General features: G+C 38.5%; 2 non-coding genes across 2 annotated transcripts; both read left to right on the top strand.

Annotated features, from left to right (window-relative positions):
* The first annotated feature begins 7895 nt into the window (after positions 1–7895).
* On the top strand, positions 7896–7967 carry trnaq-uug (transfer RNA glutamine (anticodon UUG)). The gene has a single exon. It is a non-coding gene; the product is annotated as a tRNA-Gln (tRNA).
* Positions 7968–8191: 224 nt separating this feature from the next.
* trnav-aac (transfer RNA valine (anticodon AAC)) lies at positions 8192–8264 on the top strand. The gene has a single exon. It is a non-coding gene; the product is annotated as a tRNA-Val (tRNA).
* The last annotated feature ends 2159 nt before the right edge of the window (positions 8265–10423 follow it).

The following is a 10423-nucleotide window of genomic DNA, read 5'->3' as shown; positions in this document are numbered from 1 at the left end:
GTGTAAGGAAACTTGGTTTGTAGCAAAGATCCTGGGTCCTGCAGCAAGACAACAACCCAAAACACACAGGCCTAGTTGAAAGGGAAAAAATGGACTGTTTTAAAATGGCCAGCAACGAGTTCTGATCTCAGTCCAATTGAAAATCTTTGGGTGGAGCTGAAATCTGAAATCTGCCATTAGAGAAAGAAACCCTGAAAATGTACAAGAGCTTGAGCATATTGCAAAAGAAGTGTGGGAGAAAATGCCACCCGAGAAGCTCAAGAAGCTTATAGATGAATATAAGAAACGTTTGGAGGCCGTCATTGCTGCCAAAGGCTGTTCAACCAAATATTAAAGAGGGGGGTCAATATTAGTGCACATGCTGGTTTTCTGTTTTGTCCTTTGGAATTTAAATATTTATGTTGAAATGGTAATTGTCTTTGTTAGATTACTTTGGACCTCAAATTGAAAGATCCTGCTGATATAAGACCTGCTGTTGAGCGTGTAGTTCTCCTCATCACCCTCAGAGGGCCCTGATTGTTACTTGAGCTGGAAACACTAGGAGCTTGAGATGCAGATGTGGTGCGAGGTGCGAGGACTGAAGCACGCACACGCACAAACGTACGAGGACTGAGGCAAATGATATGGGTGTGGGGTCGGTTGGACCCCTTTTGTAAACACAAGGGCTAAACGATGAAACTGAACCGCATTTATCCTCAGACAATAAGCCAACATGCACACAAAATAAAGAAAGTAAAAATAAAAGGATGTGAAAACCTCACTCAAATGTAAATAGTAAATTTCTTCACTTAGATGTAATGCATTGGTCTGTGGAATGCTTCTATGGGGTAACTTCATTCTGACTGAAAAAGAAAACAGGGTTGGATCAGCAGATTCACTCCAAACAGGTTATGTTTGATCATTTTTAAGTGATTATGGTGTGTACCGTGGAGCACTTTGGCTTTGATGGAGAACATCGGCAATAGAAGGATTCTATTGGCAAGTTTGTCCATCCATCCATTTTCTTTACACCCTTGTCCCTTAGTGGGGTCTGGAGGGTTGCTGGTGTCTATCTCCAGTTAATGTTCCGGGCGAGAGGCGGGGTCACCCTGGACAGGTCACCAGTCTGTCGCAAAGTTTGTTCAGAGATCATATTGATCTGCTGGGAAATGTTGCTGATGCTTTATTAGTGTTTAAAATGTTTAAAGACTGACCATCCTGGATCTCTGCGCAAAACCTAAAGGAGGAGCCGTGTGTTACTGGTACCGGTCCAGCTACAGTCATTCTCCATTCGAGCCATGCTCACTTTGTGAATGCGCCTTTATTGTCAGAAAGGATCACTATTCTTTAAATGCACAACCAAAATGATTCAGCTGCGCTCTATTTCCCGCAAATTGGGATGTATAAAGGAAAGGTGTGCAGCCACATGCGGCTTTATACATCCGGATTATCCGGCACTTTTCTGAATTTGTCCATACGCCAAGTTTTAGTGTGAAAACTGCACACTCTTATGCATGAGCCCCCAGGTAATCTTGGTACATGGAAAAGTTTCTTCTTCAAACCTGAGAGACAAGCGGCTCCTTACATGATGGTAGTGTGATTGTGGTAGGGTTTGAAAGAGAAAGTAACTTAAAAGTGTTTGACAACACTGGTTTGTAATCTGTCATTTAAAACTGTTCAGCTTCTGTTACAGAGTAAACACACTCCTGCTGCTATCGGGTGGCTGTGTGGGCGTGTTGATCTAACCAGTTCATTTTCTGAAAGTGCTAAGCCATGAATAAGTGTTGTAGACAGCAGCGTCAAGGCGCATGAGCGTGCTGGTTTCAGTCTCTTTAACAAAAATACAATTTTAATGCATATTTATGTTACTGTCTTGCAAAAAATAAATAAATAAAAAACATGAGCCGTACATATAAATGTTAAAAAACAATTCACTGGCAGCTGATGCTGTTTTGTGTTATTACACTTACTGGTATGGCTTGTGAAATGTGCCTGACTGTTGAGATCACAAGTTATTTTGGGGCTCAAAATCTGAAACGTGTGGGTACTCCTAGACCTGTAGATAAAAATAACACTATGCACATAAAAACATACATGAACTACACACAATATTTACTATATAACTTGACTTTACCATTTGTCTCCTTGACCTCCACCAATCAATCACAGGAGAGAACAGAGACACAAGGAATAACCCATGCATAGAAAAGATGTGACGGCTCTCTGCAGATAGGCCATGGCAACATAATGCAAGGTAACCATGCCAACCACCACGTTGGCCATCTGGCCCCTCAGCTGAGGCGTCTTCAGATCAGTAAACCTTTTGAAGCAGCAGGTTGTCCTGCAGAGCATTTTCTACACTGTTTCGCAACCAAGGTTGTTACAGTTAACTAAGACTAATGAAATAATAAAAAGTGAAATTCAGAATACATTTTTATTAACTGAAATAAATAAAAACAGTAATTATTGGGGGAAAACTACAACTAACTTGAACTATATTGTGTGATTATAAAGCAAAGATACTGAAAAAAAAATTGTATTATAAATTCATGTATTTAATAGACGTTTGAAAAGATGAGAAAATGTCCCCCCTCCCCCACACACACACACACTGACTTAAACTACACGCACAAGTAGTTCAGCAAATTGCGTTACTCCATAATCCTCTCGGCAGCACTTACGCTAGTCTACAAAATTGCGAGAGCAAAAGTTTGGAAAAAGCTCCAGAGTCAGTTGATTGTTCAATAATAATTGAATACATTTGTTGAAGTAGTGTCTTCTGTTGAGTACTCATTGCCCAAGAGCACAAATAATGACATTAAATTAAATAATGGCCTTTTTAATTCTGCACCTAGAGATGAACAAAATTATGAAAAACTAAAACTACTAATGAAAACCAAACTAAAATTAAACAATATCTAACTAATAAATACTAGCAGACACACTCTAGAATAAAATAAAAACTAAATCAATTAGACTAACAAAAAGTGACAACAAAATAAAACCAACATAAAATGAAACACCCAAAACTACTTTAATCCTGATTGCAACAGCTTCTAATGTGCTTGTGCAGGTTGTTTGTAGAAGCTGCCCAATAGGAGGCCTGTAAAAATACAGGAATTTTTTGTGGGATTTATATCCTAATATACGTGGCAGAGGGAAATTTCCAGGTTTGTGTAATTGAGTAAAACAGTAAGTTGTATTGCACTTTTATTTGCAGTCCTATTTCATGATTGATGCCAATCACTTTAATCCATATAATTTCACAATAATGCACATAACGATACACTCAATATTAGAGAAGAGACACTAACACTAGATAATGTCTAATTTATACTCAAAGATGGATGCTGAGGAGAAAGCCCAGACAGTGAAGCAGCTGTGCAGTGAAGGAAGGACAGGGGAGTAGACAGGACCCAGCTGCAGGCGAAGGTTTGGTCCAGATCAAGTGTTTTCACTATACAAGTCTAACTCGCCCCCAGCAGAGAGAGGAGAGAGTGTGAGTGTTTACTCCAGCTATTTATTACATGGTGAAAAGAAATAAACAACTTTCTTAAGGTACGGTATGTAGCCTTTATAAAAGCATATGCTTCTTTACATATTTGTTAAAATTATCATAATTTTATGGCATTATAACATAAGACACAATCTGTGAAAAAAATTCAAGCTCCACTTTCTTCTCCCAGTGCTCCCAGCAGATATATGTTGCTGAGTCAGAAACAACCAATCAGAGCCAGGACAAGAGTCCTATCACGATGCTAAGTCCCTTGCTCTGTCTATGCTTCAGCTGGTTCGCCAAAAACATAGCTTTCCACTAATACTAAGGCCATAAGTAACAATGATGGCGGATAAACAGTTTTCCTGGAACAGTGAGTCATTTCTCCACCATCAGCACTTTCAGCAGCAAGTACATGAAGTTGCAGACAGAGTGTTTGTATAGCACAGCATGTGTCAGTATTGCAGTAGTGATCATTTTTGCCATGTCCAAATAATCTGTTATTGTCCAGCAGTACAACTATTACATCAGAAATATTTGATTTAAAGGGACAGTATTATGTAATCATGTTATAATGTTATTCCCTCATCAAAAACGTACCTGGAGTGTTTCCTTGATTCTTTCATGCATGTTTGATAAATCCTTTAATCTCCTGTGGAAATCATTCAGCCAAACAAAGTGCCTGGATGGACCTAACTCCACCTAAGAGGCAGAGCTTCTCCTTGGAGATGTAGTATATAAGCTTCCAAGCTTCCGGTTGACAAAGCACCTGTTTCCCCCTAGACTCCCCGACTCAGCTTCTTCAGACCAGCCAGCAGCAATTAGGAAATATCTGATGGAACTGTGCATCAGCTAAGCTCATAATAGGAGCTACTTCTCAGTGAAATGCAGGTAAAAACATTGTTAAAGGGTGAATGTTTTAATAACTTCCTGAAGGCAATGTTTTAGAAAGACCAGGAGTTTTAAAATAACAGAGACCCAATTTCAAGGCATTAATTAACACAGTCAAATTTCTATAAATTCATTTTTGACATATATGGCATTTCTATAAGAACTGAAAGTAACTTAGTTACTCAATTATGTTATAAAATGTGCCCTTCAAACTAGGAAGTCAGTACCATTACACATAGTCATTAGGTGATTCAAATGTAACTACATCTTTAACATTTATTTTGCAGTAACCTTTGGAGTATACACAGTTTGGTAACTTGGTATATTAAAACAATGAATGAACTCCATCGTTATTTTAACCAGCCTCTCTTTATTTTAAACACACCAGAAAAATCAAATACATTTCATGGTTAAAGCAGTGGTACTATGATAGACTGAACTCTCTGTGAACGTCCAACCCTAACTGACAGGAGAACACCCCCACACCCCTGAGATCAGTTACAGAACCAACATGTACCTGTCAAAAGGTCTAATTGCTGCCCCGCCTAAGCCCCCCCACAAACACACACACACCCCACACACACACACACAATGGTAGACCTATGCACACACATACACATATCTTTGCTTTCATTGCTTTCTGTTGGCTCAAGAAATCATCAGTTGTAAGAGTAGTGCTGTCTTGGGACGTCCTGTAAGTGGGAGCAGCAGCCTCATGCAGAGATGCTGCTATGGTACCAGGCTGTGTTGCTCTGTGATCAGAACCTGCTGGATTGGATTTAATAACTTCAGCGCTTTTGTTTTCAAACTCTGGACGTTAAACAGACTCAGAATTTACTATTTCAGCAGGTCCAATGAACCAACTCTGTGGGACTTACCCACAGGCTTCAGTTTCACAAAAAATATTTTACCTTTCACTTTGTGGTAAAATCATTATTATTATTATGGTGTTAATTTACAGTAAATGTCAGTCATAATTACATTTGGTAGATGCATTAATGGTGATTTATTGGATATCAGTTATTCGGTTTGTTTGTTCAAAGTGCTTTCTTAGGCAATGCGATATGTTTTAAAGGGCAACAATTATGTTGGTGCTAAAAATTTTCTCTCCCACTTATTATTTATTTTCAAAGCTTAAATAACTAATGTGACAATATCAACCAAATCTGCCAAACTTCAGCAGACTGATAGCATCTGCAATATTACAGAGAAGCAAAAGTACCCTGTAACAAATCGTGCAGAATACTCTGCATGTCAGTGTGTTTTTATCTACACTGTGTACAGAAGCTCTGGCCTAAAAAAACAGGTGTCTATAGGTAAAAAAAACAACAATAAAAACAACCTTTCAAATGTTAAAATAGCTTCTTTGAATAGTTTTGATTCTTTTTTCCAAACCCATATGTTAGTCATAGTGAAAAGGAAATTCACTACCTTTCAGTCTTGAGTTCTACTTGGCAGAATATTGTTGCTTTCATAAGGTTATACCCTTTTTTAATTTTTTTTATTTTTGGGTTTTTTAATGAGATGTGTTTCTTATTGGGCTTAAGATTATTTAAATGGAAACAAGACAAGCTCTAAAATGCAAGTACAAACAAAGAAAAAACATAGCACTAATTAAGATGTCTAAAAGCACAACAAAAAGCGCAATACCACCAAACTGCTAAAGACAAATTGTGGCAATCAGACATAACTGTAAAGTTTGTCCTTGTTTAAAAACTGCTTGATCTCATAAGATGAGATCAAGCATCAGAGATGATGCATATTTGTATTCTGCTAAAACAAAAAAAGGTTGTTCGTACATGCTTGAATGCTCCAGGAGTGTCTGAGTAAAATGTTTTAAGATGAAGAATAAGCAAAAAACAACAACAATTGAACTCATAAGGTGAAAAATCACCATTTGTATGGTGCACCCTGCAAAATCTCAAAAATATTTTCAGATTTTTTCTTTACTCTGAAAAAAAAATATCCAAGTTTGTCACATTCAGTTTTTTAAGAACATGACAGTGGTGTAACCTGAAACATTTCTTATCCAAGTTCTTAAGGCAGTTCAAACAATCCTAGCAAACCATCTGCTGCAACCACAGGCAACACAAAGGTCAACAGGCCAGAATATACCACTGATTTCAAAACCACAACTAGGCCATTTGAATCAAGACATGCTAAGTTTCAAAACTAGCTTATTTTACATTTATTTTCCCAACAGTTGAGTGACATATCTTGTCCAGTGGTGGTGCAACAGAATACAAGTATCAAGGCATTAGTGAAACACATGCAATGTCCTATCTACACTTAAAACCCTTGAATCAGCAGAGCACGACTGCATTTGACTCCTTCATCACACAAAACACATACCGACGCAGTGCAATCTGCAACCCATTTGTTGTGGATGGTAGGAAATTTATTTTCCAGTTCATCTGTAAAGGTACACTAAGCACCAGCTGCAGCAGTCCGTTGTGTTCAAGCTATACTCTGCATTTGCACCACCATTAACTCTAAACTAGCCACAGAAGCTTTGGGAGAAGAAAGGCTGTGGTATTCTACACAATGCGTCAGTCATTTTAAGGATTTCTATTGGTTCCCCAAAAAATGATTAAAAACCTGGGTGTTATCATCAATCAGTGATATCCCCCCTGGATCAAACTTGAAAATTGGACGTTATGTTGCTAGCACTTATTGGCGGAAGCAAGAGCATCGCACAACATAAATAATCACCTGTCTGAAATACGGTGCATTTAACGGTAAAACATAATTTAACAAAGCTTCGAGGCAGATAATTTGCCTCAAATTTTAATAATTGAGGTACTTGAATTATTTGAGAAACAGTGACAACCCTAATTGATACATTGTTTATGTTTTATAATATTTAAAGAAATCCTTTCAACATTTTAAGCTAGGAAAGGTAAAGACTGCTGGGACTTCACATTTGTTGCAAGACCTAACAGAGTATTATTTTGAAGTGAAGCAGATTAATATTTGTCATCTCTTTTAAAGACTTGTCTAAAAAGCAAGCATTGCTAACATAAATTTTTCTGGATTATGTCAGAGTTCCAATACTAGATTTGTTAAACAAAAAATTAAGTTAAAAAAATAATAATAAAAAAAGGATTTTAGGAGAAAATCATTACCTTAGTTATTTTGAAAGATCCTCTCTGATATAAAATTGGAGTTGATCTTTCAAACTCCAATATAAATGGGAGTATATACTCCAAATGTTCTCCTCCATGGTGTCACCAGTTGTGCAGCGTGTCCTGATGAAGTATTGTCAAGTCTGACATCTTCAATTTTGGAACCTCAAACTGAACCATAGTATAGAAGTTCAGTTTCTGTAGTGTAGTGGTTATCATTTTGCTTAACACGCAAAAGGTCTCTGGTTATGAACCAGACAGAAACAGATTTTGTGGGTTATGCTTGTCACAGGGTGTAAGTGAGACAAGAAGACTCGAACGCCTTAGTGATGGTTCACATCCCAATCGACTTTAATTCAGGAATCTTTGGAATCAAGACTATATCACTTTCATTGACAGTTGTAGGTTCTATGGTGTGGTGGTTAGCACTCTGGACTTTGAATCCAGTGATCTGAGTTCAAGTCTTAGTAGAACCATTTGTCTCTTTCCTGACCTCTTCAATACATTTTTTGATCTCAGTTTTAATTTATGGACTATTGTGTGAAATTAGGCACAAATAAAAGTCTGACAGTTTCTTCACCAAGTTACTGTGCTTTCTGAGAGGATCTGTGGTATAACTATTTGACACTGTTGCATGCACGTTGACATTAGTCTTTAACAAAGTTTGGATCATTTACCAGGAACACTTAAAAGCAAATGAGTTTCGGTAGTGTAGTGGTTATCACGTTTGCTTAACACACAAAAGGTCTCTGGATCGAAACCAGACTGAATCAGATTTTGTAGGATTATACTTGTCACAGGGTTTAGTGAGGCAAGAATTGAACTCCTTAGTGATGTCTAAGGATATGTCTATCAACTTTATTGCAAGCATCTTTGAAATCAAGGCTACATCACTTTCATAGACATTTTTATGTTCTTATGTTGTAATGGTTAGCACTCTAGACTCTGAATCTGAGTTCAAGTCTCAGTAGAATATTTTGTCTCTGCTTCTGATATCTTCAAAACATTTCTTGATCTCAGGTTTAGTTTATGGACTGTAATGTGAAATTAAGCACAAGTTTAAGTCTGACAGATTATTCACCTAATTACTGCGCTTTCTGAAAGGATCTGTGGTATAACTATTTGATATTGTTGCATGCCCATTGTTGAAATTAGTCTTTTAAAAAAAATTGGATCGTCTACCAGGAACACTTAAAGGTAACTTTTCTTTGTCAAATATTCTCACCTACAGCAAAAACTTCTCCAGTTAAGCCTGTTCTCGTCCGATCACAGAAGCTAAGCGGTGTCAGGCCTGGTCAAGTACTTGGATGGGAGACCACCTTGGAATTCCAGGTGCAGTTCGGTTTTCTATTTTACATAGGACAGAGGTTAGTCTTTAAAATACAGTTACTCTTGAGGGATTGCCAACTACAGTCAAACTCCACTGGTTAAGCCTGTTCTCGTCCGATCACAGAAGGAGCGGTGTCAGTACTTGGATGGGAGACCACCTTTGCATTCAAGGTTCAGTATGTCAAACAAACAGCTTAGTATGTAAGATACAGTTAGTATTGAAACATTTTCACCTACAGCCAAACTTCTCTGGTTAAGCCTGTTATTGTCCAAGCACGAAAGCAAAGTGGTGTAAGGCCTGGGCAGTACTTGGATGGGAGACCGCCTTGGAATTCCAGGTGCTGTAGGATTTTCTACTTTACGTAGCACAGAGGTAAGTCTTTAAAATACAGTTACTCTCGAGGCATTGTCACCTACAATGAAACTCCACTGGTTAAGCCTGTTCTCGTCCGATCACAGAAGCAAAGCGGTGTCAGGCCTGCTCAGTACTTGGATGGGAGACCACCTTGGAATTCCAGGTGCAGTTCGGTTTTCTACTTTACATAGGACAGAGGTTAGTCTTTAAAATACAGTTACTCTTGAAACATTGTCACCTACAGCCAAACTCCTCTGGTTAAGCCTGTTCTCATCAGACCACAGAAGCAAAGCAGTGTCAGGCCTGGTCAATACTTGGATGGGAGACCACCTTGGAATTCCAGGTGCTGTAGAGTTTTCTACTTTACATAGGACAGAGGTTAGTCTATAAAATACAGTAACACTTGAAATGTTGTCACCTTGAGCCAAACTCCACTAGTTAAGCCTGTTCTCATCCAATCACAGAAGCAAAGCGGTGTCAGGCCTGCTCAGTACTTGGATGGGAGAAAACCTTGGAATTCCAGGTGTTGTAGGTGACTTTACTTTGTCAAACAAACCACTTAATCTATAAGATACAGTTAGTCTTGAAACATTTTCACCTACAGCAAAACTTCGCCCCGTTAAGCCTGTTCTCGTCCGTTCAAAGCCATGACAGGCCTAGTCAGTACTTGGATGGGAGACCACCTTGGAATTCTAGATGCAGTAGGGTTTTCTACTTTACATAGGACAGAGGTTAGTCTATAAAATACCATTACTCTTGAGGCATTGTCACCTACAGTCAAACTCAACTGGTTTAGCCTGTTCTTGTCTGATCACAGAAGCAAAGCGTTGTCAGCCCTAGTGAGTACTTGGATGGGGGACCACCTTGGAATTCCAGGTGCAGTTTGGTTTTCTACTTTACATAGGACAGAAGTTAGTCTTTAAAATACAGTTACTCTTGAGGGATTGCCAACTACAGTCAAACTCCACTGATTAAGCCTGTTCTCATCAGATCACAGAAGCAAAGCGATGTCAGGCCTGGTCAGTACTTGGATGGGAGACCACCTTGGTATTTGAGGTGAAGTAGGTTACTTTACTTTGTCAAACAAACAGCTTGGTATATAAGATACAGTTAGTATTGAAACATTTTCACCTACAGCCAAACTTCTCTGGTTAAGCCTGTTCTCATCAGATCACAGAAGCAAAGCGATGTCAGGCCTGGTCAGTACTTGGATGGGAGACCACCTTGGTATTTGAGGTGAAGTAGGTT

Source organism: Poecilia formosa, unplaced genomic scaffold (genome assembly GCF_000485575.1).
Source record: "Poecilia formosa unplaced genomic scaffold, Poecilia_formosa-5.1.2 Scaffold121, whole genome shotgun sequence".
NCBI lineage: Eukaryota > Metazoa > Chordata > Actinopteri > Cyprinodontiformes > Poeciliidae > Poecilia > Poecilia formosa.
The sequence above is the reverse complement of the archived record's forward strand: the minus strand, read 5'-3'. Positions and strand labels throughout refer to the sequence as shown.